General features: G+C 35.4%; 2 pseudogenes; one reads left to right on the forward strand and one right to left on the reverse strand.

The window, feature by feature from the left end:
• Positions 1-798: 798 nt before the first annotated feature.
• Positions 799-3,833, forward strand: LOC123562198 (uncharacterized; annotated as a pseudogene).
• Positions 3,834-7,385: 3,552 nt separating this feature from the next.
• On the reverse strand, positions 7,386-14,147 carry LOC123563938 (uncharacterized; annotated as a pseudogene).
• Positions 14,148-24,389: the final 10,242 nt, after the last annotated feature.

The following is a 24,389-nucleotide window of genomic DNA, read 5'->3' on the forward strand; positions in this document are numbered from 1 at the left end:
CAACACTTGTTTACCATCACCATGGCCAGTTATAGGCAAGAGTACATAACTCCATCAGGGATTTTGGCTGAATTATGGCCCCTTTTGACTTAGAAATCTTGGTTAATATTTCGTACCAGTTCATATTTTGACAAAGTCTTTTGAGATAAAGCTTTGAAACTTCAACACCTGTTTACCATCACCATGTCCAGTTATAGGCAAGAGTACATAACTCCATCAAGGATTTTGGCTGAATTATGGCCCCTTTTGACTTAGAAATCTTGGTTAAGTTTTTCGTACCAGTTTATATTTTTTGTAAAGTGTTTGACATATGGCTTTGAAACTTTTATCACTTGTTTAGTATAATAGTCTCTATCTGTAGCAAAGAGAAAATAACTCTGTCTTCTATTTTGGCTGAATTATGGCCCTTTTTGGACTTTGAAATTGGTTCTGTTTACATACAAGTCCATGTTTTGTCAAAACTATTTGACATATGGCTTTTAAACTTTGAACACTTGTTTATCATTATGATTTCCATCTGTAGGCAAGAGTACATAACTATTTTGACTGAATTATGGCCCTTTTTGGACTTTGAAATTGCCTCATATATTGCCATTTAGTGCAAGACTTATCGAAATCATAGGTGGTATTCGACTGGAGGTTTTCGTTGACAACGTAAAGAGGGCGGAGTAAATGTGCAGAAAAGAAATTGTACTGAACGATTTTGTCCCAGTTGAACAGTGAAATGTGCTTAACCTTAACGGAAGTAGTTATTTCCGGGTGCGCATGCGCTAAAAACGTAAACAAACAGTACTGAAAATGGAAACTTGCAGAAAAAGAAAGCTTGTAAGTCTGGCTATGCTAGACAGCAGTGAGGGCTCGAATAGTGAAAGTGATGATGATATTTTGGATGATTTAGCATATAATATAGCTAAAAGGTAAATGGTGTTAAACATATCCGCTTGCAAGTACTGAGCTACATTTAGTACTCCGGATCAATGTGGATTTTTCAATGGTTATGCAAACGGCTATCAGTGGTAATTAAGGCATAATAGATAGGTTGTCTGTGAATATTTGAGTTTATTTATAGTTGTCACCGGTAACCCATCTGGGCGACTCCTCCTGAAGACTGTTATTAAGCTTTAAGTGGGAGGACATTGCAAGATACCGAAGACGCTCAAATCCCAGAAGCTTCCCTGGTTCTTTAGCGTGCCAGGAGTAAAGCATCCATACACGGACTCTTGTCCCAATGTTAGTATTTTTATTCGGCCGAGGGGGATCAAACTCCAACCCCCGAGATCCATAGATCTGCGCTCTCTGTATTGAGCTAAGCGGGCGGGACCAATATATAATAGATGGGTTAGGGTTAGTTGATATACTTTATACCTCGTCACCGATAGCCGTTAGAGGGAGTCCGGATCAGCACTGATCGAATTAGGGACAACCCGTACCATGGGACAACCCGGACCATGTGTATCACATTTTATTGATAATAAACATTTTCACACTTGTAATTAATTGACTGAATTAAATTATACAATGCAAAAAAAACAACAACATATGAATACACAAAATAATCATAGAACTTTGATAATGCCTCCCATAATATGGTCTGGGTAGTCAATAAGTTTATTTAGATAATTTTATTTATTGAAACTGACCAGTATTCACCTGTATGCCTACATTATAGAATATTGAATTAACATCTATTTTGTTTTAAAAAGTGGTTGAGGGTATTCTAAAATATAGCACTGGTTATCATAGAACATGGTCCGGGTTGTCCCAGCCCCGTGCTGATCTACAAATACTCCATTTATGTATCGATGCCCGGGACAACAAAACACTGACAGCATAATATTATTAAGAAAATTAGGTATTCTAAAATACATACTACACAGTCTAAAAGGTAAGCGCCAGTAACCAGTACTTTACTGCAATAAAAGATCACCAAAAACTGTCAGAATTTAGTACCAGAGGCACACACTGAGACAGTACAAATTACTGTCAGAATACGAGTTGAGCCAGTACATTATTACTGTACTGCCAAAAAAATGAAATGATAAGAGTAAAACGCACATACTTATAAGTACCTTCATCTTGTTTTAAGCGAAAATATTGTAAATATTGTAATTTGCAGGTGAAACGATGTTCTTACAGCAGTAATTGTTCTAAAAATTGTACTAATTATTATGTGATGCCTCAAATGTACCAGTTTTCTCGAGAGCTTTAAAGTTTTGGCATTCAGTAATGTTTTAATCATAAAATCTACCAGTAGCTTTACTGCCTGGATATAAAATCTGCCAGTACTTTACTGGTACCCCAAAAATTATCTGGGGCACTGACTACACTTTTGTCAGTAAGAAAATTTCTTCTGAACATAATCCAAAGATAAATTATGTACTATTACTTAATATTGTTTCTATTTTGCAGGAGAAAAACATCTTTGGACAGACATAGACAGCAAGGCTACCTTGGTGATGTGGTGTCATTATTCAGACTTGATGAATTCAAGACATTTTTCGCGTCTCCAGGGTGTCAGTGGAAAGTTTGATAGGTTACATAGCAGATGTGTGTAATGAAAAAGATATAACAGGTATTTTGGTACGCCGCTCCTCTGGAGGCTCTCCACAGATACCTTTAGAAGACCGTGTTTTAATGATGCTCTGGTTTATGGCAAGTTTAGATAAGTACTCCGCATTAGCAGACAGATTTGGTGTGAGCGAAAGTACAGCTTCATCTGCCATAAGAAACTTATTAAAGTTCACCCAGGAAGAACTTGTTGATAAGGTAATTACATGGCCAAGCAATGACGAACTTCAAGAAATACAGGATATGTATGAAGAACTTAAACATTTCCCAGGAGTGGTTGGAATGATAGATGGCAGCCATATTAAAATAAAGAGACCATCTGTTAGGGGAATTGATTATTATACCGGAATATTCAGTACAGTGTTGTGTTACAGGCAGTGGTAAGGGAAGACATGAGGTTTATAGATGTCTTTACTGGCTATCTGGGTAAGGTTCATGATGCTAGGGTATTTAGAGAATCCCCCTTGTATCAGACTGGTCAAGAACGTTGCGGAAATGGACATATTTTGGGTGATTCAGCCTATCCTAACATTCCATGGCTGTTAACACCATTCAGAGACAATGGTAGGCTTACTGAAGCACAGAAGCGTTATAATAAAGTCCACGCAGCCATTCGAAGCACAGTCAAACGTGCCTTTGGTTTGTTAAAGGGTCGATTTACAAGACTTCAAAGAATTGATCAGAGAAACATCGAAACAATTGTACAAACAGTTCTCACAGCATGTGTTCTTCATAATATCTGCATTATGAATAATGATGACTTTGAAAACTTGCTTGTAGAAGATCAAGTACCGATTGATCCTAATATTGTAAACATGCTTGACCAAGATCAGGAAGCTGCAGCCAGGAAAAGGTTAGATATAGCTCGCAGGTTATAAAATATAAGACCTGGAAGACAACAAATTCTATATTCATAAAACCACAATATACTGTGTAACTTGATAGCTAATTTGCAAGCATATTGAAAGTTGTTTGTTTAATTGTTGGAAAAAAATGAATATATACTTAAGTACTGTTCACAATTTACTGATGAAAAGATTATTATATATTCTGTGAAAAAGAAAAGCAGACTAGTATACAGGCATATTTGTATAAAAGCTTCATGTATATGAACCCAAAGCCATCTTATTCATTACACCCAAGTAACAGTTTGTAAAGCCTAAAGATTTAACTTTAAAGCTTTTCTGAGGAGACCATTCTAATTATGTAATATGTTGTAGTATATAAAAATTGTCATTAAATTCCAGTTATCCACCTTAAATGGACTGTATTGTTGTTGTTCAGTTACTTCCCAGGATTTAGTGTTAGGAAAATACATGCCTCTCAACTTAAAATGAAGCGTTTTAAAAGTACTCCTTATTTGACCAGTTGAGCTACACCAGTCAACATTTCCCAATTACTGAGGCTTGCTTGGTTCACAGCTTACCAATATCAGTATCTCCTACGGTAATTACTGCAGAGAACATAAACTTGCAATGAAAAACCTAGAGTCAAACCAGTACTGTGCATATTGGCACTTCTCCATAAAAGCTGCTTATATAGCCTAATAACAAATAAAAGAAAAAAGAGACTCATATCAAGACAATAGGGTTGTATAAAACATTTTATTTACTCTGAAATGGGAAACGACAACAAAATAAAATTTGAACATAACTATCAACGGAAACAAAAACAACAGAAACAAACACAAGATGGCCCTAAAGGCCCTGTATAGCTCACCTGAAAACTTTACTGCTACTTTCTTAACCAAGACAAACATTCTAACAAAAATTCATGAAGATCAGTTAGAAATACGGGCTTCTAAAGTGTGCACAAAGATTTTCTATGATGTGATCTACTAACCTAGTTTTATACTGCACAAGACCAGACTTCAAATTTGACACAGATTTCATAGAAATTAATATACCAACAAAGTTCAATGAAGACCAGGAAGAAAAGGAAGCCTTAGAAGTGTTTACAAAGTGTTTTCTAAGACTTGACTTAGTGATCTACTTTTTGACTGCACACGTCCAAGTTTCAAACATTTTATAAAGAAAAATTTTCTGACAAAATTTCATAAGGATCAGGTGGAAATGTGTCCTCTAGAATGTTAACAAAGTATTTGTATAATTTGAACCAGTGACCTAGTTTTTGACTGATCATGACCCACTTTTGCACTTTGTCTAAATTTTAAAGACAAACATTAAATTTTAGTACAATCGGGTGGAAGATATGGGTTCTTAAGTGTCAAAGTATTTCCATGATTTGACCTAGTGACCTAGTTTTAGACTGCACATGACCCAGTTTCAAACCTCGCCCAAATTTTATAGAAATGAACATTTTGACCAAGTTTCATGAAGATCAGTTGAAAAAATATGTCTTCTAGTGTTAAAGTATTTGACCTTGTGACCAACTTTTTTACCGCACTTGACCCTGACTCCAATTTAATCTAGATTTTATAAAGGCAAATATTCTGACAAAATTTCATTAAGATCTGGTGGAAAATATGGCTTCTAGAGTGTTCTAAAAGTACATTTAATAGAGATGAACATTTTGACATAATTTCATGAAGATCAGGTGGAAAATATGGCTTCTAGAGCATAAACTAAGCATTTCTATGATTTGACCTGCACATAACCCTTTTTTGAACTTGACCTAGATTTTATAGAGATGAACATTCAGACCAAGTTTTATGAAGATCAAATAGAAAATGTGTACTTTAGAGTGTTAACAAAGTTTTCCTTTTATTTGACCTAGTTTTTGGTCCCAGATAACCCATTATAGAACTCATCCAAGATTTCATTGAGTGTTACATTGTGACAAAGTTTTATTAATACTGGGCCAAAAATTGTGACCTCTAGAGTGTTAACAGTCCAATTGTTGACGACGCATGACGGTCAACGATGACTTTTCTTTGTGCTCTGACAGGTGAGCTAAAAAATAATAGAGATATCCAATTTTTTTACCAGATATGACTGTTTTATGTATTGATAATAAAGCATGACCTAAAGGGATATCATATAAAAATGACCCTATTGTCAGTAAGCAAAAACGTCTCAAAGAAGTTAACTTCCAAAAATTATTGACTGTAACATAATGATGCTTAGCATAGCTATGTGTTTTCCCTGCTGGTGATTTAACAGTTACATTTTTTTAAACTTGACAATTTTTATAAACAGACTATTTACAATAAATGTCTGTCATACTTTGACACAGAGCAACTCATCTGAAGTTAAACTGAAAAGGTTGAAATATGCCAAACCAACATGATCCAATCTTGACAATATATATGTAACTCTTGTTACAGATCAAAGAAAATTAAGATAAAATGATACATGTACTGGTACAATATGCGAAAGAGCAATACATGGCAATGCAACATGGAACCATAATTGGCAAGTGCCAAAACAACACACTATGATTGTGTCACTGTGTGTAACAACCAAAACATTAAACCCTGGCATATTGGTATACAAAAGCAACTAACATTAATCAGTAACTAGAAAATGCTTTTGTAAAAAAGCGCATGTCTCCCCCAATGCAAAGTCCTATCGGCACGAAGTCAATAGGGATCAGGAGCGAAAGTCAGAGACACTGATGGTTGGCTGCAATAGGGATCATCTACTTGGCATGTCCAGTCATCCCGCTAAATTTCAACACTAGTGGCCTAGTGGTTCTCAAGTCACTGTTCAGGCTCCTGTGACCTTGACCTTTGATCAAGTGACCTCAAAATAAATAGGGGTCATCTACTCTGCATGTCCAATCATCCTATTAAGTTTCAACGTTGTAGGTCAAGTGGTTCTCAAGTTATTTCCAAAAAAATGATTTTACATGAACAGGCCACTGTGACCTTGACCTTTATTAGTCTGACCCCAAAATCAATAGGGGTCATCTACTCTGCATGTCCAATCATCCTATGAAGTTTCAACATTGTAGGTCAAGTGGTTCTCAAGTTATTTCCAAAAAAAATGATTTTACATGAACAGGCCACTGTGACCTTGACCTTTATTAGTCTGACCCCAAAACAATAGGGGTCATCTACTCTGCATGTTCAATCATCCTATGAAGTTTCAACATTCTGGGTCAAGTGGTTCTCTAGTTATTGATCGGAACTGGTTATCAATGTTCAGGCCCCTGTGACCTTGACCTTTAACGGAGTGACCCCAAAAACAATAAGGGTCATTTACTCTGCATGAACAATCATCCTATGAAGTTTCAACATTCTGGGTCGAGAGGTTCTCAAGTTATTGATTGGAAATTGTTTTCCATGTTCAGGCCCCTGTGGCCTTGACCTTTAACAGAGTGACCCTAAAATCGTTAGGGTTCATCTACTCTGCATGACCAATTATCTTACAAAGTTTCATCATTCTGGGTCAAGTGGTTCTCAAGTTACTGACCGGAAATGGTTTTCAATGTTCGGGCCCCTGTGACCTTGACCTTTCAAAGAGTGACCCCAAAATCGTTAGGGGTCATCTACTCTTTATGACCAATCATCCTATTAAGTTTCAACATTCTGGGTCAAGTGGTTCTCAAGTTACTGACCGGAAATGGTTTTCAATGTTCAGGCCCCTGTGACCTTGACCTTTAATGGTGTGACCCCAAAATCGTTAGGATTCATCTACTTTGCATGTACTATCATCCTATGAAGTTTCAACATTCTGGGTCAAGTGGTTCTCTAGTTATTGATCAGAAATGGTTTTCAATGTTCAGGCCCCTGTGACCTTGACCTTTAAATGAGTGACCCCAAAATCGATAGGGGTCATCTACTCTTTATGACCAATCATCCTATTAAGTTTCAACATTCTGGGTCAAGTGGTTCTCAAGTTACTGACCGGAAATGGTTTTCAATGTTCAGGCCCCTGTGACCTTGACCTTTAATGGAGTGACCCCAAAATCGTTAGGATTCATCTACTTTGCATGTACTATCATCCTATGAAGTTTCAACATTCTGGGTCAAGTGGTTCTCTAGTTATTGATCAGAAATGGCTTTCAATGTTCAGGCCCCTGTGACCTTGACCTTTGACGGAGTGACCCCAAAAACTATAGGGGTCGTCTACTCTTTATGACCAATCATCCTATCAAGTTTCAACATTCTGGGTCAGGTGGTTCTCTAGTTATTGATTGGAAATGGTTTTCAATGTTCAGGCCCCTGTGACCTTGACCTTTGACGGAGTGACCACAAAATCAATAGGGGTCATCTACTCTTCATGATCAATCATCCTATGAAGTTTCAACATTCTGGGTCAAGTGGTTCTCTAGTTATTGATCGGAAATGGTTTTCAATGTTCAGGCCCCTGTGACCTTGACCTTTGACGGAGTGACCTCAAAATCAATAGGGGTCATCTACTCTTCATGACCAATCATCCTATGAAGTTTCAACATTCTGGGTCAAGTGGTTCTCTAGTTATTGATCGGAAATGGTTTTCAATGTTCAGGCCCCTGTGACCTTGACCTTTGATGGAGTGACCCTAAAAACAATAGGGGTCGTCTACTCCAGCAGCCCTACAACCCTATGAAGTTTGAAGGTTCTAGGCCAAATGGTTCTCCAGTTATTGCTCGGAAATGAAGTGTGACGTACGGACGGACGGAAGGATGGACGGACGGACAGGGCAAAAACAATATGTCTCCTGGGGGAGACATAACAATGATAATAAACAACATTGGTAAACATTGACAAATGTGAACATATCTTTAGTGCTGTCTGTAATACTGAATATTAAAACAGTTTACCTCAACTTAATTTTGCCCATCAGATTAAGCAATAAAAATATTAAACATAAACTCGTACAATAGAATCTTGTAATTCTTATACACCTAAACCTTCAGTTTTAGAAAAGGAAAAAAAACATCTGAAGTTCATACCGCTGCAAGACTGCAAAGTGCCGACAAATAACCCCGCACTTTAAAAAAACTGTTCTGTTGGGAGAAATACTCGATACTGACAGATTGGATATTCGAGTAGATGTTTTGGAAGCTGTTCAATGGAATTGATTGACAAGTTAACCTTTTCTGCCAGTTTATTTGCCAACATTGCAAACTGGATCATACTCTCATCTGAACTAAGCAGTACATCAACATTGCAGCATTTAAGACTTGGCATTCTTTGTAGCATGTGCTCCAGCATTTTTGGTGTGATGTGCTCACAGTTCTGACAATTTACTTCTGTGACACAAACTCCTGAGAAAGTTTCCACAAGTTCTGGAAAATATCTTGTTATTTTCAGATTTTGAAGTGTACCAAATTTTTAAATCTTGATTCTTTCACACAAGATAAAAATAACTCTACACTGTCACAGTCAAACTTGACATGAAGTCTTTTTCAGATTAGGCATTTTTTTAAATAGTGTAGAATTTGATTTCAGCACTGACATTTTTACAAATAATATTGATCTCTAATGATAATCAATATCTCTAAGGTATTGTGAAACACAGCATAACTGACAGCTTTCATCTGAAGCCAAAACCAACTTTACAATTTTCTGTAAAATGTCCGCTGGGAGTTTTAGTAAACGGCAGTCTAAAAACAAGAAATACATTATACAATCTCTGTAAAATATTACATAATTATTGACTTTCTGTTTCAAGCTGATGATACAAACTGTGGTTTGCACAAATTTCATTACTGACCACAGGTCAAAGATTATTTTTGTAGGTACATATCATGACACCAGCTGAAAAGTCTATAACATTTCTATTTTACAACCCTTGTTAGTATCAAAATTTCTGTAGCTAGATGTAAGAATCATTTTGTGATAAGTTTGTGATATTTATCTGTAACAACTAGAATTGTGTCTATAGAACAGGTATGTCACCACTTAATTCATTATCTATAATAGATATTTAAGTTATGTGCAACACAGTGTCAAATTGTCATTTTTTCCAATTCAAGGCTCACAACTCTGCTTTAACTGAATGACCAATGACAAAAATAGCCTAGATGTGCCACTTTACACACTAGACATTGATCTTTCAGTCAATATTGTTCTAACTATGTGTGACACAAAAATCAAAATACCTATCTTTTGCTTATTCAATTTCAATAACTCTGCTCTTTCTTGATCGAAGGTGACAAGTCATGACTTGAAATAGACAATAATCGTTTAGGTGACGAATTACCTTACCTAAAGAAAAATACATCTTAATGAAAACTTTGTGCACTGCTCAGACTTGCTACAAGTGTGCTGCAATTGTGCTCATTTCACTTGTACATATGATAATCTAACCTGAGTGCATATAACAATTTTACTCTTTCATCACTTCTATTAATTGCTTAAGTAAACTGTTTCTTGTATTAGCCCGCTCATCTCTTTTTCTCTCACGTTCTTCATACTCTTGTCGGCGTTGTTCCTCTCTCTCCTTCAGGTACTTTATCAACTGACCTGACTCACTTTTATCTGTCTGTTTCTTCTTTTTTGCTGGTCTAACTGGCTCATTGCTTGTCCCATCATCTGTATCTTTGGAAGCTTTTGCTGAGAATGACTTATTTTCATCTCTCTTTAGTTTCGAGCCTGCAGTGAAATTTGGATTGATATCATGCCTTTTACTGAGAACTTCATCTAGTTCCGAGAAGAACTTGCAACTCTTCCGTTTTCTTCCTGACAGTGAGTTATTGTTTTTTACATCTTTGTAGTTCATTAAAAGAGATCTCCACTTGCTCTCTATCTTGTTTTGGTCGAACATGAAGCCATGTTTGTTCATTTCTTCTGTGATAAGTTTCCATGTGTCTTTCATTTTTTGCTATGGATTTTCTGTCTTTCTCATATTCTTTATACAGAGATATGAGGAATGAAATTGCTTCTCTTGGCCAGAAAGTGTAGCTTCTCTCTGCATCTGTACCTGTAGAGTAAAGCAGTTTCTGATAGGAAAATAGGAAAACAAACCTAGTTCCTATATTGAGTTTACAGATTTTCATCTTGATTTTAATGTGTGACCTAGTTTTTGAACCAAGTGCAATATAAGTCATGATTGGTAAATTATCATGACAAATATACTGATCAAGCTTAAAGATTATTGGATGAATAATAAGGTCAATGATCCAGTATATTTCATTTTTTACCATTAAATACAGTTTTGACAGCAAGAGTATAAAATAAGCAAGTTTTGCAAGATGTGTGGTGACACAGTCACTGTTGCACATGTTGCAGAAGAGACTAAATCAAACCAACTTGTGAAGATTTTACTTTTTGTACTGCTTTTCAGTGCTTCTGAGGGATCTTATTTTAGAATTAATATTATTATTTTATGAGCATGTCTCATGACAATTTGATGAAACTTACTTCCTTCGACTAAAATTACAAACAAGAGGGTCATGATGGCCCTGAATTGCTCACCTGAAAAACATATTAATGTATGTGACCTAGTTTTTGACTGCACATGACCCACTTACAAACTTGACCAAGATTTCATAGAGACAAACTTTCTAATAATGTTTAATGAAAATCAAGTTGAAAATGTGGCCCTTACAGTATTAGCAAAGTTTTGCTATGATCTGACCTAGTGACCTGGTTTTTGTCCTCAGATTACTTAGTTTTAGATTTGACTTACATTTTTATAGAAACAAACATTCTGACAAAGTTTTATGAAGATCAAAGAAAAAATGTGATCTCTAAAGTTTTAACAAGGCTGTTCTATAATTTCACCTACTGACCTAGTTTTTGCGTTCAGGTAACCCAATTTTGAACTTGACCTTGAATTTATAGAGAGTAACATTTTGACGAAGTTGGATGAAGATCAAGTTGAAAATGTGGCCTCTATAGTGTTAACAAGCTTTTTCTATGATTTAACCTAGTGCCCTAGTTTTTGACCTAAGTTAACACAGTTCCGAACTTGACCTAGATTTCATAGAAACAAATATTCTGATCAAAATTTTATGAAGATGAGGTAGAAAATGTGGCCTTTAGAGTGTCAACAAGGTTTTTCTATGATTTCATCTAGTGACCTAGTTTTTGATCCCAGATGACCCAGTTTCAAACTTCGCTTAGATTTCATAAAACACACATCTTGACAAAGTTTTATGAAGAGGAGGTAGAAAATGTGGCCTCTAGAGTGTTACCAAGTTTTTCCTATTAACTGACCTAGTTTTTGACCCCAGATGACCCAATATTGAACTAGTCCGAGATTTTATTGATGGTAACTTTGTGACAAAGTTTTATTAAGATTAAGCCAAAATTGTGATCTCTAGAGTGTTAACAGTCAAATTGTTGATGACGGACGACACACAACGACGGACACATGGTGATAACAAAAGCTCACCTTGAGCAGTGCTCAGGTGAGCTAAAAAAAGAAAACAATTCTTCAGTATGAATTGAACAACATATATTTATTATGACTTCTGGGAAAAGAAAATTGTACCATTATTCTCCTCCTCTGCATCAGCTTCTGTAGTGCATCCAGAATCATTAATGGCATCTTCAATGGTATTTGTACCTGGCATGGTTTTGTCAATGGAAGTCTTCGACTGAATAGTACCTGGTGTGGTTATCGCCCCTGTTTTCAGTAAATGAAAACAACATTTATAACAAAATATTAAATTTTTGAAGAAATGCATGAAATTACAATACTAGTGCCACTGCAAAGATAGCCCAATTAATAAAACTTCTCTTCTAGGTCAAAGATATGAAGCATTTTAAATGTCATTTCAATTTACAAGAGTGATTCGTTACTGATATTAAGTAAACTGAAAAATATCAATTCATTTCTGAATTTAATACATAAAATGCTCTATATACTATTCTCCTTTTAATCAGATCAAGAGCATTCAGAAATGGCTTAGCAGTTTTGACTTTCTGTACTAAATGAAGATTTAATTTTTTTTTTAAAGGAAAGGCAAATGTAACCGAGTGTTTTGGCAAAGCGAGCACAGTATCTCGGTACCTAAACACATACCACTATTCTTCAGTTCTTCAGCAATGATTCCGTAAGATTGGTGTCTGATCATTGGATCTGAAATGGCCAAGGAAGTATTGCTAGTGAGTAAAGTTTATGTTCTAATGGCCACAAGAAATGTTTTGTAAACTTTCATAATATAAAAGATTTCATCTTGAATCACATGTACAGCGTCTCCGAGATAAATCTTAATTGATATAAATTTCTTCTGTTTTATGTCACAGAGCCCCTAACTTTATGTATAATTTCAAGGAACATAATTATTTGAAGATGACAAAATTATTTAGCTAAGGTTTGACTTGGTAGCTACAACATGGCATGTAAACACTGGTTCAAACTCTTTTTGGAGACGAGTTGAAGACAGAGCCAGTGATACTTCCAAGGTGGAGCTAAGAAGCGCAATTAAAACTTAAGCAAACATAGTGGGTGAATTGAATTTATACTTTCTGTAAGAATTTGGAACCATATTTCCATAAATGGGCAATTAATATATATATATATATAGTTAATAAAAGACAATCCTGCATAGCATTATCATGTATATCCGCCATTTTGGAGAAAGCTTAAAATTGTGAGACATAGCAACAATATCTAAGGGGGGCGTTCCTTATCAGATGAATCGGATCTATGCATTATATTCATACAAGAATGAAAGACTATATGTCAGATCTTTCAATGCCGCAACAATCTGAACATTTAATAATACTGTAATAAATTTTAAACAATATCAGACGCAAGGTTGTTGCTATTTATGTTTTAGTTTTTTCAAATTTATTATAAAATAGTAAAAAAAAATGTTTATTACCACTCGAATTTAGGCACTCAACCATCTTTGCAGTTGTTTCTATTATTTGGGGTTTTCCATCAATAAGTAGCTGTATAGTGAATAAGCTGAAATACAAAAACATATGTATCATAATTTATACTGTACTTGTACAAACATTTTTTTTTTTTAATCTAAGTACGAATTAGTAGTGAACGAAAAAGCTTGAAAACTTTATTCTGCTACGATGTTGACCCGAGTCTTCATTAGATACATGCTAATGTTAACTGATCAGATTTATTTGGTTACATTCCCGTAAAAAAACATATGTTTGAAATTTCACATTTTATCAAATTTCATATTTCTTAATTTTGCTTACTCTTCTCCGTCCGCCATTTTCCAAACATCTCATGAAAAGTCACGTGTTACTTAACGGCGACTTCGCTTCGTTAAAAGCGTTAAGCAAATTAGTACCAGTCGAACAAAAAACGTTGTTAACAAACATGAACGTTCACAACGGAAGTCCCAGTCGAATACTCCCATTCTTTAACCTTTCTGACAACACTATAAGTTCTTCTTTTGTAAAATGTACACCAATAATTTCAAAATGTATTAAATTTTTCAGCACAGGCTGTAAAAATCTGAAAACAGACCTTGCATTTTGACCATGACCTATTAAACATAAACTCATCAGAAAATAGTGCTTCTCTAAATGGCAATTACTGATATCAATATAACAAACATGTCATCTGTGTTAGCATAACTGAAAAATCTATGCCATTATTAATATTAGAAATGTCAGCATATCTGTACAACTTCAAAAACCAACAAGATTTCACAACGTTTTTCCATCGTGTGCACACTTTTGCAATATAGTAAAGGCCATTTATGGCCAAAATGCCAAATAAAGGAAAAAACTCGCAAAGAATTGATTTTTTGTGTAAGTATTATACAAGGTGTATGCAACAACATATAAAAAGTATAGAAAAGTATCATGATGCAAAATGTCTATTTTTGGGATTAAAATGTTCAAAATATTAATGAAACTGCGGATTTCTGGAATCGGCTCATAACAACAGATGTATGCATCTAACGAGGTCCAACTTTGGCACAACGTTAGATTACTATATTGTGCAAAATGTAAACTAATTAGAAATTTAGAAGAAAACAAAATGGCGTCCTAAATCCAATATGGCCGCCATAAAAACGACATTAAAACCAGAATTGCCGTCGATTTTATGTCAAATTGTCTCATATCATTGCTTTTACATATAATAAGCTGGTTATTGTTAGTTACAGTATGCAGTTTACATAAGATGGAAAACATTCTGCCAGCAGATTCAATACGGGGCAATAGTGAAGTACAAAGACAAAATTGCCGAGTCATTCGGCAGTAGAAATTGTCGTAAAGCAGCAATGACTTAATTATTTATTAACAAAATATACGAGTATGGGTACTTTTCTTTCTTAGTAAGATCATTTCCCATATAATAATTATGGTTTTAAGGCAAAATTACATTAAAAAGTGGTTTCAGTTAATTTTTAGCTCGACTATTCGAAGAATAGGGGAGCTATCCTACTCACCCCGGCGTTGGCGTGAGTGTGAGCATCACACAAATGTTAAAGTTTGCGTACCATCCCAAATATTTTCAAAGTCCATTGAGATATTGCTTCGATATTTTGCATACTTGTTGGCCATCATGACCCCAGTCTGTAAAAAGGAGGAGGCAACTCTATCGAGCATTTTGACTGAATTATGGCCCCTTTTCGACTTAGAATATGCTTATTGTAATGTTAAAGTTTGCGTACCATCCCAAATATTCTCAAAGTCCATTGAGATATTGCTTTCATATTTTGCATACTTGTTTACCATCATGACCCCATTCTGTAAAAAGGAGGAGGCAATTCTATCAAGCATTTTTACTGAATTATGGCCCCTTTTCGACTTAGAATATGCTTATTGTAATGTTAAAATTTGCGTACCACCCCAAATATTTTCAAAGTCCATTGAGATATTGCTTTCATATTTTGCATACTTGTTTACCATCATGACCCCATTCTGTAAAAAGGAGGAGACAACTCTATCAAGCATTTTGACTCAATTATGGCCCCTTTTTGACTAAGTATTTGCTTATTGTAATGTTAAAGTTTTACTCATAGCTTATATTATACTATCAAGCACTGAGAAGAGTCGAGCGTGCTGTTCACTGACAGTTCTTATCTTTTTCATTAAATAGGAAATGGCACATACAAATAGTCCTCGGCCTTTTTCTTCCTTTTTTTTTTTGCTCTGTAGAGCTATTTTCCTTATATTTTGCAATTATATTTCTGAAATGACATGAAAGATCTATGACTGACATGTACGTAGCATTTTCACAATGAAATAATAACATGACAGTATTTGTCATGGAAACTTATATCATACACTACCACTACAATCTGGGGTCTCATTTTCAGCTATTTTTGCAATTTGTGTGTTTGACTGAAAATATTTTTCTTGCATCAAACATAACCGCCGCTTTTCTTTTGATATTTATTCCGCACTTATAACATTCTTCAATAAATTGTAAGTTACAGACATTCTAAATTGGTCCTGATGTGTGCTGCAGCCATTGAAAATATGTCAATTTTATATAGTGTAAAGACGAACAGCTGTTTAGTGTGTTTTAACCTTATGAACGACTTGGGTTAATAACAGTCATAGCTGGATCTCAGCATCGCATATTATGTTATATACAGTCATATAGTAAAAGAGGACCAACTATTTGTTAGATGATATACTCGTGTATTCAATGTAAAATAAGTTCGAATTTGGGCCAGTCAGAAACAAGTTCCATAAATAGCACCAGTCAAAGCACACTTCTGCTAGGATATAAATGAGTGGATGAATTACAATGAAGTCATTCTGTATCCACACATCAAGGATTCAACTTATAATTTATCCCAAAAAAAAGCTGTTGCAGCTACACTGTCTGGGCAGATAAATTATATAAAAAGAAGAGTTGCAGTATTGTAACTAGGTTTCGAGCATTAACGCCAGCGCATAGAAATTAAACCTTTACGGGATAGACAATAGAAAATATAGGCTGATCATCGGAAATCTGACAGAGACGTTTGGTTTGGCATTCATCTGAGTCAGTAAGAGAACGAGTTTCAATGTTATCGCTGAAGTACAGCGAAAGCTAATGCTATATTTTATAGCATATAAGCACTGAGCATCCGAGAGTTAGGGCAATCATACTGAGTTGCAGCTTCATATAAGAGAACACCAGCTGAAAATCTATGCGAAAGGACACTCGTATGTTGTCGATTCATTGGCAGACAGGAACTTCAAAGAAAAAAGTTAAATACAGTATTCCCAGCCTATAGGAGTTTGAGCTGATTATCATTAGTTTAAGGTTGTTAGTTTGAAAAACATTGAGTGATTCGCCTGATCCCTGAAATCATTACAGTCGTGAATCATTTGACGAGGTAGCCAGAGAATAAAACATTTATAAGGTACTGTATATGGTCTCACAGCTCTACGTTTTAACATAGCACAGTCACCATAGCGATTGGATACATTACATTGTTCAAGATACTAAAGGCGTAAGCATTTTCCTGTGTCATATAACTCGTATCCTGATATTTACATAAATTATGCTATGTTGAAGTGTTGTTATGATATAAATGTCTATGTTATTGCGAATCGTACTTTAGTAAAATGTATTCAATTAATGTTTTTTAAGGTTATGACACACTTAATAGCTGTTCTTTTTTTTATTCTTTATAACATTCACATATTTCCAATGACTATTTTAAATGTCTGTAAGTTATATTTTCTTGCAGAATATTGTCAATACTGAAGCAGGGTTCATGCTTGATGCAGAGAAATATTTTCAGTCAAACACACAAACTGCAAAATTAGCTAAACAATGAGATCCCAAACTACGGTGGTAGTGTATGATCTAAGTCAACATGACACATTCTGTAGTGTTGCTATTTTATTATGAAAATGCTACCTACATGTCAAGCATAGATCTATCATTTGATTTCAGCAAATATTGCAAAGAAAATAAGGAAAATAGCTCTAAAGAGGCAGATTTCAATTTTTGCCAATGTTCCCTTGTATGTTACAGCAGACTAAATAGCTGTTCTTCGTTATTCTATATAAAATTGTCATATTTCCAATGGCTGCAGCACACATCAGGACCTACTTTAAATGTTTGTATCTTACATTCTCTTGACGTACATTGTCAGTGCTGAATAAAAATCAGAAAAAATGGGGGTCATGTTTGATGCAAGAAAAATATTTTTAGTCGAACCATTTTTAGCGCCATTTCTTTATTCGGGGTCTGTATAGTCTAAATGACCCTATGGCTGCCATTTTGGAATTGAGAAGCCATCTTGAATTTGTTTAAGACTGAAGTTTGTGTGTTTTGAGATAAAATGTGTGTATCTTTTATGATGCTGGTCATTTTTCACACTATTTGAACTTTGTGCAATGCTTAAACGGTTTTCCTGTGTAATGAGATTTAATGGCGGCCATCTTGGATTTTGGTGGCCATCTTGGATTTTTTTAAATAGTCATGAGCTTAATTTTTTTCTGTTATAATTTTCTTATACCATGCAAAATTTCACTTTCTTAATAAAAATATTGACATCATTATGGGCCGATTCCAGAAATTCACAGTTTCAATCATATTTTTTAACTTTTTACTCCCCAAAAAAAATGCATTTTGCACCATGATAACATTCTATACTTTTAGTATGCTGTTACATACATATTGTGTAATGCTTTCACCAAAATTCAATTCTTTGCGAGTTTTTTCCCCTTTTTTCATAAATGGCCTTTACTAATAGTGACCGCAACATCTTGAAGCGCTAGAAACATGAAAATGAAACCAAGAAGTTCATCTGGTAGACTGTCAAAGGAAAATATCACCTGAAAATTGGCATAGAAAAAATATACTGTATAAGCTTGTAATGGTTACAACTTTTTAAACATTAAAAAAAAAAAATCTTTTATTTGTTTCAAATAATCATGTTGATGTGTTATTTGACTTTAAATTATCAAAATTAAAATTTAATTAACTTGTTTACATGGCTTTAAGTCTCAAAGCTAACTTTCCAACTAGACAACAATATTCATCTGACATGACAGACTCAGTTTTATTTCTGTTTTTTGTTTTGATCCAACTCCCTCTGATATAAGTCAAGGAGCCTATCCATCCTTGACATTTTTTGCTGATGTTGAGTTTCCATTGCACCCTTAAAATCTTTGTATTGATCATTTATCATATTTATGATGTCTAAGTCCGCCTTCCTTTTTACCTTTTTCTTTCCGTTACTTTTCACATTTTTTTCTTCATGGCAGTCTGTTTTCTCGTCTTCAAAGTTTTTTTCCTGGCTGTCCAGTACAGATAATTGCTGTTCTTTGCAAGTGTCCATGACTGCTGCAGGTTTTGTACTCGCTCTAGTGCCATAAATGGTACTAAAATTTTCCAAGTGCCGGAAATATTTTGAGGCACTTCCAGATGGAGCATCCAAAATTTCCTTATACTTTTTCTTCAAGGCTGAGTACTTATTCAGCGCCTGCTGTGGAGTTACATTGCAACCAATCTTTGCAAGTTCATTTGCTATCTTTGTCCATAGCTGTGAATGATTTCGACATTTTCCAAAGTCGTCATGAATATCATGCCTTAAGTTAACTAAAGCATCTTCTTCCTTTTCAGTCCAAATATGGAACGGAATTGTAGATGGAGTTGAATTTCCCCGTATGTGTTTTTGTTGGGAATCATCACCAGTTAGGGTTTAATGTCCCCTTCCATGTAATTCTTGGGAATTATCACCAGTTGCTGTTTGCTGGCGAACCTTTTTCTCATTCTCGTTCATTAATGCATCCATGATATCTTGCTTGACAGCAGGATCTGAAACGTTTAATAAGTAAAAATGAATGTTCATTTATAAATAAACTAAATGATATCAATATCTGTTTTGTAAAAATATTGAGGATGAACGTAGACAAATCCAGTATCAGTTGAAGAGCTCAGTTCTGAGAGCTTCTAATTATACATGCACACAAATCAAAGCTGTTTTGAAATATTTATGCTGACCTCTGACTGTTACAATTTTACTTTGCTATGATGACAGGGTTGGAGAAGTGTTTCCTTAGTTAACATATTAAATGAAAACAGTGTCAGATGTGCATGCATTAGTGTAGACAGCCAAAAGCATTAGAAACTATTCTACTAAGAGGAGTTCAAGTCCTGGCTAGTCTCATTATTATCAACAGTTGCCTGCATAGTTTATACAACAACTCTGGTTAATTTTTTGGAAGTTTTATTCCGAAAAGTAGTTATTCAATACAATTATTTTTCTGTAGCTAGCAAGGTTGTCAGCAACTTGAACCCAGAAAAATGGGTCAGTTCTGATGCATTTTTACCTCATATTTCAAAGATAATTGTTTATTCATAATAAAACTGTGCAAATATCTCTTTAAATGATGTCAATCCAAACACAGAACATCTTGTTACAATAAACCCGAAATTACCTGTGGTTGGTGACTGCAACAGTTGTGCAGCTGAAGGACTGCATGTCAGCAGTCTCTCTGTCCCATCCCGGGTCTTCACATTCAAGTACACAACTTTGGAACTGAAAAGCAAGTAAGAGTTTTGACCTGAACATTTCTCTTCAAAAACAAGAGCTGTCAGTAAGACAGCGCGCTCGACTATTCTCAGTACTTGCCAATAAAACAAGTGCTTATCAGTAGAACAAATATCTCAGAAGACAAAAAGAGGCAAAATTCCATCTCAGTACATGAAAAAGCTACCTTCTTCTGTGTACAGGTTACAGTCACAATGATAAACAAATGTGCAAAGTTTCAAACCCATAATACCAACAGACTTTGAAAATTTATGAGGTAGTATGCAAACTTTAACATAAATTCTAAGTCGAAAAAGGGGCATAATTCAGTCAAAATGCTTGATAGAGTTACCTCCTCTTGTGTACAAGTTGGGGTCATGATGGTGAACAAGTCCCTTACAGAAGAAAAAGGCCTGCTGCGTACTCTTGCTGTGTACATACAGCGTATATGATGCGTACATGATGTGTACTGAAATCAAGGGCTTTAAATAGTACGCAGGATATACACCGCACATACACCGATAGTACGTTTGTAGTACACTTTTGACATGCAAATGAGCTCTGCCGCGTACTACTTGCTGCGTACATGCTGTGGACTACATAGTACACAGGATGTACGCTGGAGGAATTTAGTATGCGGGAAATAGTACGCAGCATGTACGCGGCACATACACTTTTCACATGCAAATGAGCCTGCGGTGTACTACCCCTGCGGCGTACATGCTGTGTACTCCTGCAGCGTACATGCTGTGTACTCCTGCGGCGTACATTCTGTGTACTCCTGGCCCGAGTCCTGTGGCGTACATGCTGTGTACTCCTGCTGCATACATGCTGTGTACTCTTGTGGCTAAACTGCTGTGATAATGTAAATTCCTTACCCCACCAACTTTCTTATGCAAATGCTGATCATTTGGACAGAAAAAAAACAGAAAAAAGATAAGTGACATGCATCAATAAGTATTTACCCTTACCAAAATAATGTAGATTGATGTTATCAAATAAATTAGTATGCTTTTCTTCATCCACTTTTCAATGAAATAAATCAATTTGTGTAGCATGTAATTTGGTAAACATCTGAAGAAGATGGCATAACTGCATCAAGGGGAAACAACTTTAATGCAACTAAATATAAGTGTTATAAATTTTGAAGTATCTGCAGTGTACATGCAGTGTACTATTTTCTTGTACAAGTCCCTCCTGCGTACATGCAGTGTACTCCTTAAATTTTCAGAGTCTGTGCTGCGTACTTGAAGTGTACTAGTGACCTCCTGCGTACATGCTGTGTACTCGTCGAAATAGTACGCGGCATGTATGCGGCATGCGGTGTATGTAAAATGTACTCCTCTGGCGTACTACTGTGTTCGCGGCATATACACAGCAAATACGCAGCATGTACGCCACAGAGGCTTGCTTCTGTAAGGGGTGTGCTAAGTTTCAAAGCCATAGGGTCAATGGACTTAGAAAATATTTGAAGTGGTCTGCAACTTTTAACGTAAATTCTAAGTCGAAAAAGGGGCATAATTCAGTCAAAATGCTTGATAGAGTTACCTTCTCCTGTGTACAAGTTGGGGTCATGATGGTGAACAAGTGTGCTAAGTTTCAAAGCCATAGGGTCAATGGACTTAGAAAATATTTGGGGTGGTACATAAACTTTAACATAAAGCATTACGCCGACGCCGACACTCGGGTGAGTAGGATAGCTCTCCTTATTCTTCGAATAGTCGAGCTAAAAAACAGCTGCCAAAATATTTACAAGTTAATTGGGAAAATAAAAACATCTGAACCCATGCATCATGCAGTCATCCCTACTGTATGTTAAAAGCACTGCCACAGTGTTTTGACAATGTGTACATTCAGAGCCAAGAGTTATAAAAAATTGTTCAGTTGTAATTTTTATTCAAGTATTTCAAGGAATCATCGATTCAAGCTTTTGTTATATGCATGTCTTCGACACTGAACAATATCCGAAAGCCCTGCTATCCGATAGCTAGGCCAGTAAATGCATGTGCAAATTAAATCATTAATAAGCCTCAATAACGTGACATATTAACTTCGTTGTGCAAAATATGCATCTCTCATTTCATCCGTTTTTCTCATTACATTTAATAACATGTTTTAAAAAATGCATCGCTGTATTTCCTTGTGTATATACTTACTTTGCGTTCTTATCCGCCATGACACTTTCAGGAGTGACTGGATCAAACTGCGGGTTCGTCTCGTGTAACCAGATGACGTCACTCGGGTTCGACTAGACTGACTTTTCGTCAAGTTTGGTTGAACTGTTGTGACTAGGGTCATTGCCAAAAGTCGACCAATGTCGTAGGTCTGGGCAGATTTACCAATGAAGTTTATAGAATATTCTGATATAATCATATTTAGATCTAATACATTATTTAATATATCAGAACATTCTGAGAACTTTGTTAGATCCGTGTAAATAACAAATGCGGTAGTCAACATAATTCGACGTTCAGATTGTTCAATATTTATGACATGAAAATTATCAGGACCAAATAATGGATGATAAATCACAGAACACAGTTATGTAAGATATTGAGTTTTTTTATAGCATGGTACACATTAATCGTGCACAGTACATACATAAGCTTACATCACCAGAAAATTCATAATTTTGGATATTATTTGATAACTTTACACAAATCAATGAGGAATCGAGTCCCCTTTCGAAACATATAAGTTTTATTTGAATTTATGGCCAATTCGTTACAAAATGGGCATTTAAACTTGAGACATGTAAAGCGTCGGCAGCTGAATTGTTTCAAATGTACTCTGGCCAGAGCAAAAGTGCATTGCGTCACTCACACCGCGTGTAGGAAAATTAACATTCTCATGGGGGGAACAAGGGCGCTATATTGATTTATTCTAATGCCACCTTTTTTTCTTTTTATAGAAAAATGAACTCACCTTTTGCTCGCTCGTGATATGTCACGTTTTCCTTTTTCAATACATTACACCCATTTACAAATGAATTTGTCACATTCGCTGCCTTGCACACTGAACAGTACATTGGTCTAGTGTCAGAATCATACGTTAACCATGACCTATTATATTTCCACTCCTTGCAAAATTTTCTACTGGAAAGTACCGGAGGTCTCGGACACAAAAAATTATCTAGTTGGCCAGAATCTTGTAAATTGAATTGATAATAAGTCATAATTAAGATTATGTTTCTTTGAAGGCAGCATCACAAAGCTACATTTTATTCAATCTGCTTTGATGTGGTGCTACAAATAAGAAACAATTTTTTATCCATAACCAAACTTACTTAATTACATTAAAAATTTTGTATTCAATTATCAGAGTTTAACAAACAAGTAATTAACTCTTACTTTAATCATACTTCAATGATGCGTGTTTTTTACATACGAAAATCAAGGTAATTAAAAACCCTTGTACTCCCCTTAGGCATTAGCCAAGGTGACACGCTGTGTATAATTATTCATCGGTGATTGTCGACACGCTTCTGTTGTAATGATATTGTTTGATACGATATCCGGGTTTACTTCGGATGGATTTTTATGCAAATTTAAATATTGTTAACTTTGGAATTTTTTTTTCGCCAAAAAAGGAATTGGCGAATAGCAGCAGAAACCCTGGGCCCTGCCCTGAGGGTCCCAAGTTTTATATAGACTTATATAGGAAAAGAATTTTAAAATCTTCTTCTCTGAAACCATGTGACCTAGGCTTTTGATATTTGGTCCGATGCATTGTCTAGTAGTCCTCTACCAAAATTGTTCAAATTATGCCCCTGGGGTTAAAAGAGGCCCTGCCTGGGGTCACTTAGTTATTATGTGAGTTGTATAGGAAAATTACTTAAAAAATCATTGATCCTTTCAAGACTGTTTAACTATAATTACCTGATGACCCCAAGTAATTTGATGTCACTTGACTGTGACCTTGACCTACTGACCTACTTTCCTGTTTTTTAAGATACAGCCTTGAAGTTTTGATGACATACACAATTTTGCACACCAATTGTAAAACTGAATTTCATTGACCATGAATGTGACCTACTGACTTACTTAATATTTCATTATCAATTTGACATTTGAAACATGTACGGTAGCTCATATTACTCAGGTGAGCGATCCAGGGTCATCATGACCCTCTTGTTTGCAAAAGCAATTTCTAGTTCAACTCTAGTTATGCTGGACTATTATCATCATCTTACCCTTTTGAAATTTATTCCCTGTTTGCACTGCAGTCAATAGTATACACCAATGACCACCATTGCATTCAGTAAGTATAATAGATTTATGTTAAAAATAATGAAAGAAGAAAAAGTCTGAAACAGCATGAAGTTATCAGTGTGTGCTTGAATATATTAGTGGGTGACTGAATTAAGAGCCTTGTTTGATTTTTTCGGAATGAGGCGTGAATAAGGAGTTTGACAATATATATCTGAGCAGTGTCTTCTTTCAAAAGGTAGAGTTATGATTCTTTGACACTTCACTATGTCTCAATGGCCTCTATGATTACCTGTGTGGAGTTTCCTTCAAATGTCGTTAATACTTTTAAAGTTATACTCCGTACAAGCCTCATTTTTAGCT

This window comes from Mercenaria mercenaria, chromosome 2 (assembly GCF_021730395.1).
Source record: "Mercenaria mercenaria strain notata chromosome 2, MADL_Memer_1, whole genome shotgun sequence".
NCBI lineage: Eukaryota > Metazoa > Mollusca > Bivalvia > Venerida > Veneridae > Mercenaria > Mercenaria mercenaria.